At 43.2% G+C, this 14,370-nt stretch overlaps 1 long non-coding RNA gene across 1 annotated transcript in view; it reads left to right on the forward strand.

Annotated features, from left to right (window-relative positions):
• Positions 1–1,069: 1,069 nt before the first annotated feature.
• LOC142827141 (uncharacterized) overlaps positions 1,070–14,370 on the forward strand; it is an 86,104-nt gene continuing 72,803 nt past the window's right edge. Inside the window, exon 1 of the long non-coding RNA XR_012901594.1 lies at positions 1,070–2,068. This is a non-coding gene — a long non-coding RNA (uncharacterized LOC142827141). The remainder of the gene's footprint in view (positions 2,069–14,370) is intronic.

Raw genomic sequence — 14,370 nt, forward strand, 5'->3', positions numbered from 1 at the left:
GTATATTACTCTTGATCACATACCTCTCAAATGAACATTGTTTGATGCTAATGCAGCTAGAAAACAGAACACAAAAGATGCTATGTGATTTATTTTCATGGGAGAATTTCATCTGTGTTCACTCCAGTTTTAAACTAAATGAAGTAGATTCTTTTTATCTAAGGCATGATTATATTACATTTTCTCCAGTTGCTAAGGGAACAAAAGCTACGGTAATTGTATGGACAGAAATCTGCAAGGCCTTGCTTTATTGCTACTGAAAGCTGTCACAGTAAGGCAAAAACAGAGGCAATTGAAATAAATAAACCTCAGGATGTCTTAGTAAACCTGTTGCCATATCAACTGGTCAGAAATGTTTTTAGATTTTCTAATTGAAATAAGATTCACCGCCGATAGAAATCAGATTTTACAGCTGGGCTCTGTTAAAAAAAAATCACACAGAATCTTTTGCTTTCTGTTTTCTAGCTTCATAAGCATGAAACAGTACAGGTAGGGAAATCACTTCATTTTCTGACCTGGTGCTTTATGCTATGGAGGAATTTAAAAAAAAAAACAGCTTTCAGAATAAATGTTACAAAGAGGAGGGAGAAAAATGGTTCTCCTTATTGTCTGAGGTCAGGAAAAGCACTAATGGGCTTAAAATGCAGCAAGGGAGTTTTAGGTTGGACATTAGGAAAAAAATTCCCAATTTTCAGGGTAGTTAAGCACTGGAATAATTTGCTTGGGGACGTAGCAGAATCTCCATCATTGGAGATTTTTAAGAGCAGGTTAGACAGTCATCTGTCAGGGATGGTTTAGAGAATATTTAGTCCTTTGAGTGCAGGGGACTGGACTAGATGACCTCTCAAGGTCCCTGCCAACCCTGTGATCATATATGCAGTATGGCAATATCATAGAGCATGTATTTATTTTCACTGCTTCCTGTTCTCCTTCCCCAACCTGTATTCTGTCCACTCTCACTATTCATCTTGTCACTGACCAGTCAGATAAAACAATGAGCATAATTTAAATAAGAATGTGTGACAGGCGCCATTACACTGCACATTAATAAGGGGTTGAACACCTTTTTTCCCACATTGCTTTCAGGTGGAATTATGATTGCCCAGCATTTTGGTCCCCAAAATCTAGATTCCCAAAGGTTAAACTCAGGGTTAATCAGGAACATGAAGAATTTGGACTTGCTAGATTTTCTAAACGGGAGAGTGAAATTGGGGTATTAAGTGAGTTACACCTGTTATGAGGGCCACGGTAGGGGCTTGTCTTGAAAACGTAGCTGTCATTACTTTAAAGGAATACTAGTGGAAATGGCAGTATCAGAAATTGTGTCTGTGAATGCCTATATTAAGTGACCAGGGTTGGATTAACCCATAACTGGAATCTAGCCAAACATCCACCTTCTCCCATTCTCACACTTGCCCCTCACCAGCAGCTCCTGTCTTGCAGGGTTGGACCAGGGTTGTTGACATCTGGTGTGTGAGGTCATAGTGCCACTCAAGGTTTGCCCAGCCATCCCTCTGTCATGAGGGCAAGTGAGTGGCATCGCAACTTGATATTGTGAAGTCACAATACCAGACAGGTTTGGCTTGGTCACTCCTCTTTCAAGCCTGTCTGGAGCTGTGACCTAATGCTCCAGCTTGCAACACCAGAACAGGGAGCCTGGCCTAGCTCTGCAGGGTGAGCTCACTCTACAGCTTCTTTCCCCTTCCCCTCCATGACTTCTCATCTGTACAAGACTGGGATTGTGGCGCTGGGGTGAAGGATCCTGTTGTATGTGTGGGAAGTTGGGTTCCCACAGCTGGGTAATGGCAGAGGAGAAGAATTCTGGCCTATGATCCATATGCATTCGGATAATAGGCATGTGCTCAGGTTGTCTATGTATTAATCCAGCCCTGCAGGTGTCTATCACTTAGCAAGTGCTGTGCACTGACTTAGACAGGCTATGATATATACAGGAGCCAAATAAAAGGAGACAGTCTCTTGGCAGCAGTCAGTGTGTGTGTGGCACTGCACCAGCAACAGGCACTTCACGCTGGAGTCAATCCCAATTTCAGAGAGGATGGTGAAGAGGGTGAGTGGCACTGCCATATGGTAAATGCTTCAAGTTTTGTATCTGAGAAGTTAACTGTGGAAAATTTAACATAAATAAAAGACTAAGTGTAAAAATGAAAGTAAAAATAATTCTAACAAAATCATAACAAAATTCACTAGAAATCATTTATAATGCCCGCTCCACTAAAGTAAGTGCTTTTGTCCCTTCTCCTATTATAGTCTCAGAGTTTAGGGGCTCTGTCCAGCCCTATAAGGTCCAATGGGCTGTCCAGATATACCTAATTCAGCACTGATTAACTATCAACGTATGTAGGCCCTATACACAAATGGTTCAGTTAGTTGACTCACTCCCATTTCAATTCTATGGGCTCCTAACTCCCATAGACACCACTGAAAATCTCATCCTAGATCATATATAGTTCTAAATAAGCCACATTTGCCATTTCAAAAGTTCAAAGGTGTTCATGAGATATGACTGCAACATTTATCCAACCACCATGCATCAGAAAGGCACGACTGAAGTAGTTTTGCTTTTTGGCCAGAGAATACTCAATTCTGAAGCCTCTTCACAACCCTCCCTCAAGTTCTGAGACTCAGATTCTCTCACTCTCAAAAATCACCATTGTCTTTCCTAATTTCACAAAATCTCTACCACATGCTGCCCTTCCCACTTGTGTGCACACATTTAACTTCAGGTCCCATTCCCAGTTCATTTCATCTCCATTCAGCCCACCCTCTTTGCTCCTCGGCAAAACTAACATCTCTGCTCATCTTAGGGGTCCATGGCAAAAAGGCCCAGGGCAGACCCAGTGGGCACCATGTCCAGGTGAAGGTGCAAATACAATCCATAACAGAGAAGACCACTATACCATAAAGACTCAAACCTTTGGATTGTTTTTCGCTTATTGCAACCTCTGGCTTATTTGTAGCCTACAGATCATTATAATATATTCATTTGGTAACACCAGTAGGACTTAATCTTGCTGTCCACACAAGATACTAAGGTCCTCTGCTGTCTTTATTTGGTACTGCAAGGTTTCTGTTAAAGTAAAAATAACAGGGCAAGGAAAAGGCAAAAAAGTTTGTTAATTTCTGTTTTACATTTTAAACCTTGACCTGTTTTCTCTCAATATAAATTACTCCAACATTAATTCATATAATAATCTCAGATATAAACATAGGGATTATGATTTTCAGAAGAAAGTGCATAAAATTGAGCTTCTAACTCTATATTTAGGTAATTTAATAAGTGGACTGATTTTCAAAAGTAACAAACATTCAGAAGCTTCTGTTGAGATCAGGGAGAGCTATTGGGTGCTCTGCAGTTTTGAACATTCAGGCCACTTATTAAGTATCTAAATATGGAGTCAAGAGCATAACTCTGGGCTTGGACTTTTGAAAGTGTTATCCATATACAATGTACATAAACAGATACATTTTAGAAAGTTTAATGTCAGTATTATACAATCATATGATCCACTTCAGGAACTGCAATCTTTTTTACAGTCTTATTTAGCAAATCTAGCAATAAAAAGATATACATCCTGATTGTGTGACTGAACCCATAGAATTTCATAGTATGATGCTTTGTGATTCTCTAACTAAAAGGATTACAAGAGGATCATTACAAGAGGATTACAAGAGGATACAAGAGTATCGAGGATATGTTGACTTCCAGACCCGATAGGTTAATGAATTCAATTCACCCTACGGTCAGTTGTTCTAGCCAGGGCCACTGATGTGGATTGAGAGGCACCTGTCCCAGGGCCCAGTGATATGGTTGCCAGGTGGTTTAATCAAAAATACCAAACACCACTCCCCCTTCCCCCCAAAAAAAACCCACTGGGGGAAAAAATCTGTTGAGAAAAAAAAGGGGGAGACCGAAGTTGTTGAGAAAAAAAAAAGGATCCCGAGAGTTAGTAAGCAAAATTAATTAATTAATTAATTAATTAATTAATTAAAAAAACCAAGCATGGCCCCTTTAAGAAATGCTTTTGAGGATTTTTGGCCCTAACAAGCTGCCAGCAGCTGCCTGCCATCTTGTCTTCCTGCTCTGGGCCAGACAAGCTCCCCTGTGAAACCAGGTAAGCACCAGGGATTTTCACCTCCTGGCTGGGAAAAAATCAGAAAATACTGGACATTTTAGGTGTTTGGTATATTCTGAATTTTTTTTACCAGACAGGAGGTGAAAATACCGGACTGTCCAGGTCAATACCAGACACCTGGCAACCCTACCCAGTGATTCAAAAGGGTCCAGGGCTCCCAACTGCATCTGCAGTAGCTGCAGCAGCCGGAGACCTGGGAGGTGCAGGCCAGGCAGCAGTGAAGGGCTGATTGGGGGAGGCTAGCTCCAGCTCCACTCCTTCTGCTTAGGGTCCCACCCCTTATGGGGGCCCAAAGCTGAGCCCCACCACCATGGTGAGGGGCCTGGCATTTCTGCCAGCAGCCGTGATTTTAGCATTATAGCAGGCAGTGTTACCTGTAATATTTTCCCATCTTTGGGCAGGTTGAATTTTCTGATTTGCAACACCAATATTGAGGTTGTGTGTGGATGTGCACCACCAGGACAAACAAAATACTTTGATATAAATACGTATTTATACAGTTCGTAAATATGGAGGGAAAAAGTATTAAAACAAGAGATAATTAACAGGGAGCAATGTTTAAGATGTGTATTTACCTAGTATAGATTTTGAAGAGTTTGTTTGTGGATTTGTTTGTGTGAAATAAAGTCATACTTTGCGATTACCTACGGATACCAAATTTTTCACTAACAGTCCTGCCACTTAAATTAGCTGAATGCACTACTTTTTACACCAGAATATGCTGGGTGAAAGGTTTAAATCAGTGTTTTTCAAATGGCAAACCACAGACAATGGAATCCGCAAGGCTCCATGGCTGCGGAGCTGGTAAGTAAACAAACCAGAGTGGCCCCTAGTAGTGGCTTTCTCACTTTGAGAAACACTTGTTTAAATAATTATTTTTGTTTTTCATCAGAAAAAAGTAAAAACTATTATGATTAGAGTTCATAAAAAATATTTGCTAACAAAATTAAAAACGAGTCCACCTACTCCACTGTCATTTTAGTTCAAAGAAAATTTTAGCTGTTACAAATCACAAAATAATTCAAATAAGTTATGGAAAGAATAATGGAAGCTCTATGAGTTTCTGATTCAAATTGACTATGTATGGTAATTATTCAATAAAATGAATAATGTTAGTAAATATTGCATTAATATTTGCAAAGAGAGGGGGTATGTCTACACTACAAAGTTAATTCGAACTAACGGACGTTAGTTCGAATTAACTTTGATAGGCGCTACACTAGCGCTTCGCTAGTTCGAACTTAATTCGAACTAGCGGAGCGCTTAGTTCGAACTAGGAAAACCTCATTTTACGAGGATTAAGGCTAGTTCAAACTAGCTAGTTCGAATTAAGGGGTGTGTAGCCCCTTTATTTGAACTAGTGGGAGGCTAGCCCTCCCCAGGTTTCCCTGGTGGCCACTCTTGCCAACACCAGGGAAACTCGTCTGCCCCCCTCCCGGCCCCGGAGCCCTTAAAGGGGCACGGGCTGGCTACGGTGCCCGTGCCAGATGCAAGCCTGCCAGCACCCAGCCAGCAGACCCTGCACCTGGCACGGATCGAGCCACCCACCCGATGCCCCCCAGCACTCCCCCTCTTTCCGGGACCAGGCTGGCAGCTCCCGGGAGCTTGCCTGGGACTGCAAGAGGCGGGCACCCACCTGGGCTAGTGCAGACATCGTGGACTTCATCCACGATCTCCGCACTAGGCACAGGAAAGTGGCCATCTAGGGCAGAAGAGCTGCCAGCCTGGCCACCCAGGAGCAGGTGTGCAAGAGAATCAAGGGGGTCCACTGAGACCCCCGACCCTGAGCCCTGAGCTTACAATGGCCGTCCTGGGTCAAACCAAAGGTCCATCTAGCCCAGTAGCCTGTCTGCCGACAGCGGCCAACCCTAGGGATCCTGGAGGGGATGGACCGAAGACAGTGACCAAGCCATTTGTGTCGTGCCATCCCTCTCCAGCCTTCCACAAACCTTGGGCAGGGACACCACTCCTACCCCCTGGCTAATAGCACTCCATGGACCCAACCTCCATGACTTGATCTCACGTCCCTTTAAACTCTATTCTAGTTCTAGACTTCACAGCCTCCTGCAGCAAGGAGTTCCACAGGTTGACTCTTTGCTTTGTGAAGAACAACTTTCTGTTACTAGTTTGAAGCCTGCTACCCATTCCTTTCCTTTGGTGTCCTCTAGTCCTTCTTTATGGGAACTAATGAAGAACTTTTCTGTATGCACCCTCTCCACCCAACTCCTGCTTTTAGAGACCTCTATCCTGTCCCCCCTCCGTCTCCTCTTTTCTAAGCTGAAAAGTCCCAGTCTCTTTAGCCTCTCTTCATATGGGACCTGTTCCCAACCCCTGATCATGTTAGTTGCCCTCCCCTCTCCCAGCCTCTCTCTTCCCCTCTCCCACCTCCTTTTCCCAGTCTCCCCCAGTTTTGTTCAATAAAGACAGATTCCATTTTGGAAGACACGTTATCTTTATTTTGTACATCAAGAAGAGGGGCTAGGGAAGGGTAAGTGGAAGGAGGTGAGGGAGGAATGGGGCACGAGCCCCCGATGGGGAGGACTGGGCTGGCTCTGCGGGCTTCTGGGGGTGGAAGCTCTCCTGCAGCCCCCTGATTGCCCCTTCTCCCCAGATGGCAGCCTGCGGCAAGTGCAGCCGGGCTGATGGCCGAGTGCTGTGATGTGCCCAGTGTGGGTACTCCGGGCACTCCAAGCCAGGACTGCTTTGCAAGCGGGGCACTCCTGAGAACTGTCTGTCCGGGGTGGGGGTTGGGACCCTTTAAGCACAGCTCTCGGCTAGCCTGAGACAGCATCTCCACGCTCTAAGTCCTACTCTGATGCCCTACCAGCACTGCTTCCGGCCATCCTTAAGCCCGGTTCAGGGTCCACTTAATGTGGACATGCTAGTTCGAATTAGCAAAACGCTAATTCTAACTAGTTTTTTAGTCTGGATCCATTAGTTCGAATTAGCTTAGTTCGAATTAACTAATTCGAACTAAGTTAGTTCGAATTAACGTTGTAGTGTAGACATACCCAGGGTGACTATTTCTAGTTGACTCATAGATTTGTTTAGCATTTTAAAGCTGAGCTATGTGTGGATAAAATGCATGCAAGAAGGATTGTTTTGTGAACTGCAAAAGTCTATATAGGGGTAGGGAACCTTTTTAAGGTTGGGGGCTGATGGCCATTGACCCATAGAAAAATCAATTGGGGGGACACATAAATGTAAGAAGCAAAAAAACAAACAAAAAAACAAAACAACACCGCAAACCCTCAACTACCCTCACTGACTTGCCCCTGACTGAGAAGGAAAAAGACACTCCACTCCTCACATTCCCTTGCACACCAGAGCCCAGGCAAGTAGATTTTGTATACTTCAGCCTCAGGAGCTGGATCCAGACAATCTGAGGTTCCCCATCCTGGTCTATATCATGTTTTGGCAGATGCTTCATTGTTTGAGAGCATCTTTAGTGGAGATTCAGAACATCTAGTGGTCTATGGGAGTAGCTTGCACCAAAGCACCAATTTAACATATTTTTATGTGTAATGGTTGTGGCTTTGATTTATTTATATAGTTGGGTTCAGTATGCCCCATTTTTGGTGTGTTTACTTGTTTGTGTTGTTAGAAAGGATAATAAAATACATATACTCCAAGCAGTGTTCCTGCTAAGATTTTCCATCCATGAGCTGAGTTAGTTTTGTTTTGTGCACTGATATTAAGGTCATGTGTGAATCTTCGGATGTGTGCCACCATGATACTCACCACTTGCTAACAAATATCTTTTATATATATTTTTAGCTGGCACCCCTATCTCCTGCCCCAGATCACAATCCCCTCCTACCCTAGGTCACATCCCAGACCCCTGCACTCCAGTCCGCTGCCCTAGGTCACAACCTCCTCCTTCATCCAAACTCCCTCCCAGACTCCAGTCTCACTCCTGCACCCCAATCCCTTACCCCAAGCTCCCTTCTGCATTCGGGCTCCATCCCAGACCCCAGACCTCCTCCAGAAGAGTGTGGCTCTTGACCACTTTCCAAAATCTTGGAGTGGTCCCTCATCAAAAATTATTGCCCACCCCACATTAAGGTGTGTCTAAAATCCTTGTTGTTTTTTCTGTAAATGTAAATGAAGTAACTCAGCCCTGGGTTATGGATTTCTTTCTGAAGGGTGGGTGAGGTTCTGCGTCCTGCAAGAAGTCAGACTAGATGTTTGTGATGGTTCCCTTTGACCTTAAATTCTGAGCCTATAAACCATCAAAAAATGAACTCTCTCTCTCCCCCCCCCCCCCATTTTCTGGGCAATTTTTCTTCATAGAATATTGGCAGTTTGCAATGAGATTCGCAAGGAATATTTTAAAAGATGAGCAAAGATAGATATTTTATTCCACATTTGGGTTGTTTCCCCAAAGGTGCAAAACAAAACAATGTGAACTTTGTTCAGAGAGAATTTTTATGCCTATGAATTAGTTTGCACTACAGGCAACAAGAAGACTGTGATAGAATAGCAGGTGGTTGTCATGTTCTTATTAACAATTGTGCACCATCTACATTCTTACATGAATAGTCAGGATGTCACAGCATGAGACAATGATGTAATCAAAAAAGAGGATATATTGTGGAATGCAGACTATTAGAACTGATTGTAGAAAGACCTATTGGGGAACAATAATGAGTTTTCTGACAGCAATAATTTGTTCTTCCTATCTCAAACAAGTTTACATTTTATATCACAGGAAATACAAACTGGCCACTGACCCCTCATCCCCCATTTTAACCTCCCCCTTAAGTTATGTGTGTATGTATTACCTTTTACATTTATGTACAAGAGATTTTGATTGTATGTAAATGAGTGTTTCCTGTGTGATCAAAATGGCATAGGAGAAGAAATAAAGCAAAAGTCAAGGTGGGCAAGAGGAAGCGAAGGGAAAGCTGTAAACTGAATGTTCCCAAACAGCTTTTAAGAAATGCTCAATTTGAAAACAGAATTGCGATGATCATTAAAAAGCAAACACTTATCATGATGCCCACAAATACTAACCTATGGCCTTGATGCTAGGGGAGGAAGTGCACCTTTATCTCTTCCCCCAAAACAACCCTTTTATTATCTTCCTTCAAAAACATCCTTGTCAAGTTGCTGGTAAGCATCACAACCACCAGTTTTTCCCACAAAAGCTCATGATACTATATATATATATATTTTTTGTTAGTCTCCAAGGTGCTACAGGACTACTCTTTTTTTAAAAGCCACCAGTTAGGCCACTGATACTATGCCCTCTCTTCCAGACCAATATTGTCTTGAAGTTTTCTTGTGCTTTCCCATATATCTGTATCAAACTGCTGTCTTATTTTATACTGGGATTGTTAATTCTTCGGTCTTTTTGCTCTGTTTGTACAGTGCCCTGCACACTGGGACTCTAGCCTAGACCATGAATGGAGATCATTCAATGGTAATACTAATAACCAAGTTATGCATGCATTATATTTTAATATCCAAGTAGGTCTTTAGTTTTGCATACATCAGTTTCTCATGCTGTAGGACCATGCAAATTCATGCAAACAGTGGGGTTGACAGCTTCACCAGGCCCCTAGGCAAGGTGGAGGGGTGGGGAGCCCTGTTTCATGCCCCTGGAAGGGTGGGGCCTCAAGCAGAAGGGGCAGGGCTGGGACTAGGTAACCCTCATCACCGCCCAAAGAGTGTTCACCTCCCGCAGGTAGCCCTCAGCGCTGCCTGGAATGTCCTGTGTAAGTCCAAGGTCTCTGGCTGCAATTTATAGGTTCAAGGTCTCTGGTTGCTGCTTTTGGGTCTGGGAACTCCTGACCCTTTTGTATGGCCTTGAGGCAGTTGCCCTCTGTGCCCACCTGTGGGGAAGGAGGGAGCCTGTACGCAAATGTTGTTTAAAAATTATGCACTGTCTACAAACAATGACTCCTTATTGATACTCTGGCACAAATTAGTGTATCCAATACAATCTAATTTACAAGGATGCTGGAGCAACTACTCTGTTTTGACAGAATTCAGAGTGTTTTGTTTTCACAGTTATTAGTCATTACTATTAGCGTGTTTTCCATCATCTGGAATAAAACAGCACAAGTCATTCTTTTGCAGGTCTTGTGCATGTCACTACAAACTGTCAATACTGGGCAATGAAAAAGGTTTCTGAAAAAACACTTCCCAGTGAAATTATATAATGAGAGCTGAAGCCACCTTGAAAGGTTAAGCTTTAGTCCCTGATCTCTAAGGGTATGTCTATACTACCCTCCTAGTTTGAACTAGGAGGGTAATGTAGGCATACCGCAATTGCAAATGAAGCCCGGGATTTGAATTTCCCGGGCTTCATTTGCATAAGCAGGGAGCCGCCATTTTTAAAACCCCGCTGGTTCGAACCCCGTGCAGCGCAGCTACACGGGGCATGAACTAGGTAGTTCGAACTAGGCTTCCTAGTTCGAACTACCGTTACTCCTCATTTCACACCCAGCCAGGTTTATTGCCAAGTGAAGCACAATAATAGTTGTCAGTGAACAGAGTCGCCACTGTGCTATTACACACATGTACACTGAGACAATGGACTAACACCCAATCAATGTTCTGGATTTAGCGGTGCCCTCTGTCAGTTGACAATCACCCTTCGGGGTGCACTTTATTCACAGGTACAAACAAGTTACACCTCAATGGGAGTCACAGGGGGTGGTAATTTGGCTTGTGCTGCTTCCCGCAGCTCGTAGTGGCTGTGAACGTTTAACTGCAGCCAACGGGCACTGTGAGTGACTGCATCTGTAGATATGCAGGTAAATAAAGGGTCCAGCACCACCCTCCTGGCCTAACTCTGGTGAATGATGTCCAGGCTGAGGCTACTTATTACCCACTCCTGAGCTATACCCATCTGCGATTGCAGATCCCAAAGAAAAGCAGAGCTCTATTCATTTTTCAAGTAATCAATAGTGCTCTTAGAGTGACTATAGTTATCTCTGCTTCAATAAGCAAGATATTCAGATCTTTAATGATTAAATTTTACACTAGACATATACTTTCCATTTGAATTTATTTATCACATTCTGTGCCTTTCTTTTAATGAGATATACCCTCCTTGTGTAACTAATGCACCTCCAAGAAAATAAGTACCTGGTATATTGTATTTTTATATCTACATCTGGGAGCTTGGATTTTAGTTACACATTAATTTATGTTTGTATTTATCTGTTATACTGCAGGGTACACATTCATAATTTTGGTGGTTATTAATAGTAAAAACCAACTATAGAGAAAGGCAAATTAAAACTCCTAATGCTGCCTTAAGGTTTACAAAATAACTACAATATCTTTTAATCAACTTTATTCATGGTTTGTGTGTGCTTTCTTTGTAAACTGCTGTGTTTAGAAAATCTTCTGTTACCAGATAAAAACAAAACACTCACACTATAACACTTTCTGTTTTTTAGAAAATAATTGCATTTTAATTTGTATTTCATAGGCTGGCTGGCTGGATAAGCCACAAGTTGGGATGGATGCTCTTTAAGATGGTTCTAAAATTCAGTCTCTTAGGGTACGTCTAGACTACATGCCTCCGTTGACGGAGGCATGTAGATTAGCCAGATCGGCAGAGGGAAATGAAGCCGCAATTAAAATAATCGCGGCTTCATTTAAATTTAAATGGCTGCTCCGCTCTGCCGATCAGCTGTTTGTCGGCAGATCGGGGCAGTCTGGACGCGACGCGCTGACAAAGAAGCCTTTCTTGATCGGCACAGGTAAACCTGGTTTCACGAGGTATCGAAATCGGGCCTTCAGCCAGCCTGTCAGCCGACGGTCAGGGCAGTGAGTGGTGTGTGTGTGTGTGCTATACACCCGAGACTTCAACTGCTGAGACTGGGGTCCCTTGCAGCGGGCAACCTGGAGGAGGTTGACGAGCGCCCCAATAAGTTTACAGGGAGAGCTTATAACACTTCAGATTTTAGCTGCCAGAATCCGTGATTCCTTTGCAGCGGGCAGCCTGAGGGAGGCTGAGAAGTGCCCCAATGGATCTGCCACCTGGGAGTGACACAAATCCAAACACCCAAGCTCTCCCTATATCTGTCCCTTAAGACCGGCTGAAGTTCTTTTAAATTGTGCCTGGTTCTGTACAGCAACTGAAGGAGTCAGGTTAAAGCTTAAACAGTTACAGGTTTATTAAGGAAGCTTATAAATCATATGGTTGCAATGGCTATTGTTCTATTTCTTAACTGCTAGCAAAATATAGATCTTAAAAATGGTTACAAAGAAGATAAAGATAGGAAAACAGAAATAATAGTACCAAGTAACAGCTTAATCTTTAAAGAGCTCTAAGTCTGTGTACACTTAAGACAGAGGACCACATCCAGGTACAATTTTTACCCCCTTCTGTGCCTCTCGACTCCAGCATGTCAGGCCAGGGCTGGTCCCTCAACTCTTAGGAAAGACGAAAATACAAGGTGGGCGTCCCCATAGAACCTTGGGAGGTCAGACACCTAAACCGACCAGCAGGTAGAGGGTAGAATGACACTCAAAAGAGAGTGTGCTGCTGTACACATCTTTATACCCATGGGGTCACGTATTTCTCTTTCTTATCTGTGATGCCAAATGGTGCTGGTCTGTCTTTTGTGAGACCAGTTCTTACAAGGGAGTTGTGAACTTAATTTACACTTGTAAGAGAGAGTTGAGAGGATTAAATTGGAAGTACTGGAGATTCTTTTCTCAGTGGGGGATTCCTCTCCCAGGGACGGCTGTGTGTTCGTATCAACATGGGTGCCAGCCGGGCACTTCTCACAGCCTCGAGGCCAGCTTATTGCCTTAATTGTTCTCTCCTCATATCTATGTTTTCAGCTTCTCAGGATCAGATGAGCCAGCATAGACTATGCGGATTTTATTGCTCCTTCTCTGTCCTGTATGCTTCAGGAACCTCAGAGAGGCAAATAAGATGGATGAGATGGGGGGGAGGAAGGTGTCTTTCTTCATTCTGAAGTTCTGGGTCCATTGTTGGTCTCCTCAGCACTCCAGGACATGTGGTCCCACCAGTCGCTGCTGGTGTCCAGACATGATGCGGCGGGGCATGATGGTGTCCAGGCGCTGCTCCTACATGACTCCCAGGGGGGTCCAGAAGAGGACCTGGGGGTTGGGCTGCCGCAGAAGTTGCTAGGCAGTCTCCAGTGCTTGCTGCCAGGCTTGCAGCAAGACATCCAAACTGAGCACCAGAGTTCCCAGAGGCAGCTCTGGCTCCATGGTGCTGAGGGCTGTGGTATCCCGAGTCAGGGCAACCAAAGCAATCAGAGAAAAAAAATGCTTTGCTGTCCCTCAGCGAGTTAGGCAAGCAAGCAGGAAAACCTGAGAACTGGCTGTCCAGGGGGGTCTCTTTAAGCACAAGCCTCAGATAGTCTCAGGCAGCAGCCACACAAAGCAACTACTGACCTGATGCCCTGCTGGATTGGGTTTCAGCTGCCCTTAAATGCGATTCAGTGTCCAATCAGTGTGGATGCACTATTTTGAAATAGCAAAACACTATTTCAAAATGCATTTTATGTGTAGACGTGTTATTTCGAAATAACTTATTTCGAATTAACTATTTTGAAATAAGATATTTCTAAATAACGCTGTAGTGTAGACATACCCTCAATGATTAGAAATTAGTTTTTCATCTGTGAATTTAAATGGATTTTGGCAAGAATTTCTTATGGATACAAACAACTGAGAATGATCTGATTCCAAACAAAAATAATCTCTAATATCTGTTTACTTTCTAAGCACCTTTACAGCACATACTGTCATAGTAAAAGGAATGTTTGAAACAGATCAGATTTTATTTGGTCAAATCCATGATGACTTCAGTTTTACCAACATAAAACAGAGCAGTAAACAGGCCTCTAGTATTTCTCTGAGGAACATGAACTATGAACATGATTTACCAATGTAGAATTACATTGTTTCCTAATTATAAATGGTCTTCTAGGTGGCTCAAATTTTGAATAAACCAAGATGAACTTGTGAGTAACATACTGAAACCAAATCCAGCAATCCTGGTTGCCTTATTCTGAAAAATAATTAATAACTTCAATTTTCAGTTCAAACACCTCATGAGGCCTCAGATTCTTGCCACTCACACGGAGATTTTTAATATGGCTTAACTGCCAGAGGTGTTAGATGTAACATTCATTAGCTATTGTGTGAGTTGTTCCTCCAGGGCAGGAAAACAGAACCATAATGAAGAAGAAGACCCAGTGGCATAAAAGGGTCA

The sequence above is a fragment of the Pelodiscus sinensis genome, chromosome 2 (genome assembly GCF_049634645.1).
Source record: "Pelodiscus sinensis isolate JC-2024 chromosome 2, ASM4963464v1, whole genome shotgun sequence".
Classification (NCBI taxonomy): domain Eukaryota; kingdom Metazoa; phylum Chordata; order Testudines; family Trionychidae; genus Pelodiscus; species Pelodiscus sinensis.